Genomic DNA, 5034 nt, shown 5'->3' with positions numbered 1-5034 from the left:
GAGAGAGAGAGAGAGAGAGAGAGAGAGAGAGAGAGAGAGAGAAAAGAGAGAGGGGGGAGACGGGAAGAATGAGAGAGAGGGAGGAAGAGAGTTCATGAGAGATATTGCTATGTATTTATTTAGCATTATATTTTATTGAAACGCTCCAAGTGCCTGTGGGACAATTGATGTATTTTATGCAGAGGTTTGGTGTATCGGCAAGAAATATCACAAGCCAGAAATGACTTTTTCAACTTGTAGAGTTCGTTCCTTAACCACATCAAACACGGAGAACGGAAATGTGTCAGGCGTGAATAGAGTGCGAAATACTGAAAATTCACACAATTCTGCGTTTTATCCGAAAGGATGATGCACCTAAAATAGTCTGCATTTCGCAGCATCTGTTCAACATTTGATGCGAGAGGCTGCACTTTCGCTTCCGCAAGAATGCAGAATATGCCATCCTAAACTAAAGACAAACATTTCTTTGCTATTGTTTTTCATCATCATTGTTAGAACCATTTGTCTTTGCCATGAACTGTACTGTACAATGTGCAAACTATTAGTACTGTAGGTGACCCCCCCTCCCCACGCACACACACCAACGTTGATCCACTTCCGAGATTGTAAATTTGTGTCAAGAAAAAGTTAATATTGTATTTTGTATTTCATAATTGAAAGTGCGCCCATGCGGATTGAGCGTGCTTTGATAGCCTGTGACACATGTATGGACACGACACACATACCAATTGCCACCTACACACATTAATGGGTGTGTACCATTGTCACCCACCCACACCATCACCATCATCATCAGTCGTCATCATCGTCAGCATCATCATCATTATCAGCATTATCATCATCATCATCATCAGCAGCAGCAGCAGCAACAACAACAGTAGCCACAGCATCATCATCATCATCATCATCAGCAGCAGCAGCAGCAGCAGCAGCAGCATCCCCATCATCATTATCATCACCACCATCGTCAGCATCATCATCATCATCATGATCATCATCACCATCGTCATCATCATCATCAGCAGCAGCAGCAGCATCCTCATCATCATTACCAACACCAGCATCAGCATCATCATCATCACCCTAACCTAACCTCATCCTAGTCATTAAGAATCGTGGTGCTAGAGACCGAACCATCTCATGATACTGATAGTAATACACTAAATACTGTACAACTTACACCAAGTCAAGTCACTACTGTCTGTCACTATACAATAATACATTACCACTAGATACAATAATGTAACCCAACAATGTACAGTAAACTCCCAGCTCCGCTATGTAGCGCCAAACATACTGCCCATCTCTCTCCTGCTACCTCACTAGCTCCCTACTCTGATGGGCTACATATTCGTATCTAACTAAACTAAAGTGTTATCAGGCACTACCGTGCACTACTGAGGGGACCTGGATTATTTATATGGATGTAATAGTTACAGAAAATAGTCAAAGTACGATAACATAACGAATATATGTGTGATCGGAGGAGTGACAGTCCAGTACCTGAAATCAGCTGTGGACTGTGTGTGGAAGCATAGAAGATCCGAGCCAGTACAATTTTAACTTTAAATTAAAGAACCGGAGTCAATCAACATCTCAATTACCGTCTTTTTAGATAATTTCCGCGCATTCGATAGAATTCGTGGGCCTGTCTGTGTTCACAAGTTGTGAAAAGCAAGAGAGTGAACCATGCAAGCACATTGCCAGATACAGACTTTGTGACAGGAGGTACTACCGAGTTAAAAACAATTAACTACAACTTACCAAGAGCTCCGTGAATCTTCGTTCCAATTCCACCGGATCAGGAATCGGACTTATCCTCTCCACTGCCGACATGCTGCTCGAATTTGTCGTGGATGAATGTCTTTTCGATTTCTTCATCGTGTCTCTGCTGGTACCAGTGGACGCAGTGGTTTGCCTGGTACCGAACACATTACCCATAACGTGTCACTATAGTCAATCGATTCCTGACATTTCACTGTCAGATTTCAACCGCGATGCTTCGCCACGACAAATAGCGCACGTAATATTAGGAATTCTAGCGTAATAAGCAGTTTATGCAATAGTTATGAAGAGAAATAAAATTGCTCGATTCAAATACATCCAACCTCCGGGTAAACACACCGCGAGATAGCGCTACGAAATCTCGCGAGAAACAGCGAGACATTTAGGAATGTGAAATCGAGAAATTTTTGTAGTATTTATCTACGTATGTAACTTTGGTCTCAAAAAAGGTGCGTTTAAATCGATTCTAAACCGTAGTTTAAGTCGTGAGTGAATAGAATATTAATCATAATACCTACCCTAGTCTACTAATATCATAATTATTTAATTTTGTGGCGTAAATAGCGTCTAAACTCGCATCCAACTGCTTGGCGTCTGAATTTACACTGATGACCTCCCGCATGTGTACATATATGTATGTTTGTATGTTGCTCCATGACTCACAGCACAAAATTTCGTAAATCCTAACCATGCATCGTAACTGCACAGCGAGTGGGAAGACTCAAAAGTTGCTACGACCGAAACAGATCGAAGAAGCAATGCGATTTGCTAAGTGAAAAATCAAACGAGAATTTACCTACATTCGCAAGGCGCAAATCCACTTTAGGCACCTTATGTATCACGAAGTGATGCACAGATTTCTGTGTATCATCAACTGATGCACAGACTTTCCGTATATCAAGGAATGATGCAAAAACCCTAACCCTAACCCTAACCCTAAGTCATAAAGTATAACCTTACTCCTTAGGTATCACGAAGTGTGTTAGGGTTAGGGTTAGGGTTAGGGTTAGGGTTTTTGCATCATTCCTTGATATACGGAAATTCTTTGCATCAGTTGATGATACACAGAAATCTGTGCATCACTTCGTGATACCTAAGGTGCCTAAAGTGGATTTGCACCCATTCGCAATCTATAATAACTAAAGTCTAAAACTTAAAAGTAAAAATTTCTCAAAATCCTTAAAATTATTTATTAATTATATATCCAACTCGTACACTTAATCAATGACTTATAATCTCGGTGTATATTAATTAAAGCTTGGACTCACCTTAGCGAGTCGCGTTCAATCTCTCGGCATACAGTGCACGTTTTTGAACCAGACAAATTGCACATCCAGGTGCTTGCGTTTCGCTGCATCTTGAGTTTTGGACCCATATTTCGTACGTGCCATCGTGGTAACGTGCAGTCGCTGCCAGAATGGGTCCACAAACCACGCCCAGTGTACGACGATTGGCCCCCTACCCCCATGTTTAAGCCCTGGTGTGCTATCCACCCTGTAGTAATGAGTTGCCAGACGTGCGCATGGGTTGACTGATGACTGAAATTGAAGAACGCTCTACTAGCCGGGGGGGGGGGAATTTAACAGCGTGGCTATATGCCCGGCAGTCGGCATATATCTGACGGCTGCTGGGCACGGTCTTCGATTTCCGAAATGCCCGGCAGTTTTTAATTTTCAGCGTTATCGCAAGTAAACAAGGGTTAGGGTTAGGGTTAGGAACTGCCGGTCATTTAGGAAATCGAAGACTGTGTCCAGCTGTCGGGCATATAGCCACAGCGAAAATTTAATCCGTGCCGCATTAACTCTTTCGCACCTCTTTAACTCTTTCCTCTTTAACTCGTTCTTCCTCGACAGGAAGGTAAAATGACTCTGGGTTGCATTCACACATTCTATATACCACATTCTATACCACATTCTAAATCTCGCTGCAAAAAATCCAGGGTGTTAAAATCTATTTTAAATCTCTGGTTTTACTCGACAGCATACGAAGTTAAACAACGTATGCTGTCGAGTAAAACCAGAGATTTAAAATAGATTTTAACACCCTGGATTTTTTGCAGCGAGATTTAGAATGTGGTAGGTTTCTGAAATGAGAGGGGTTTTCACGAATTTTGATGGCATACTTCTCGATTGAACTGTGTCTGCAGTGTCCCATAGTGTAGACAGTTGTTAGGTATGCCCTCCAACCACAGAGCTTACAAGTAATCATTATCAGAAACAAAATTAGTCAACATCTGTCTTCACATTAACATTTTCTTGTAGATCGGACCTCATTTTCACAACTTTACGACGTTTATGTCAACGGTCTATGTGACAAAGTTAATGTCAAGACCAAGTTTAATACTAATTTTGTTTCTGTCGGTCGTTTAATAGAAAAAGATTAATATTAGGACTAATTTTGTTTCTGACAACAGGCCCATTGTAGCTAGAGCTCCACGATTTAATGCTCACAAATTGCCGTTCACAACTGTTAATTTATCCGACGTACCACTGTGTACTGATCACGCCAAAAGCAGTTGTAACTCGTACATTTATAGTTATACACACGTAGTCTGAAAAAACCCAGCCAAGTAATACTAAGTCTACAGTGGCATGATGTGAACAAGCAGTAGCATGTCATTGTCATCATTTGTAATTCATCTTTGTAGCTGAAGTACTGATGAAGAATCATTCTTGTTCTTTCCTTTTCGGTCAATTTCTCACTCGACTGTTTCTTGGTAGGTGACGACCCATGCCCTTGTGGCGTTCTGCGACGCTTCTTTGTAGCCGTACTGATGAAGAATCATCCTTGTTCTTTCTTTTTCAGTTAATTTCTCACTCGACTGTTTCTTGGTAGGTTTACCACCCGAGCCCTTGTGGCATTTTGCGACTCTTTGCTCACCTGCATCCGAACATCAGACAGACCAGCAGGCAACATGAATAGGATGGCAAAACAGGTATGGTAACGTGAACATATATATATATATATATATCAGAAGTAGATAATAAGGAAGGAGTGTGACTTCAATAAACAAGGGAAATTCGTCATTTACTAGCCTTAGAATACCTACGATTTACTATGCTTAAAGTGTCTACGTCACGAATTTCCTGAAATTTATAGTTGAAAACCTTATTTTTGTAATTTTTTTACATCAAAAGTTAGTACTAACGTTACTAAATATATCCTAAAGCTCTCACCTGATATAAATGTTTTTACACATGTAGTACTCGAAGGAAACAGTAAAAAGAACACTCAGACAGCAGGCGGAAC

Source organism: Priapulus caudatus, unplaced genomic scaffold (genome assembly GCF_000485595.1).
Source record: "Priapulus caudatus unplaced genomic scaffold, Priapulus_caudatus-5.0.1 Scaffold2089, whole genome shotgun sequence".
Classification (NCBI taxonomy): Eukaryota; Metazoa; Priapulida; class Priapulimorpha; order Priapulimorphida; family Priapulidae; genus Priapulus; species Priapulus caudatus.
This window is presented reverse-complemented; position numbering follows the sequence as displayed.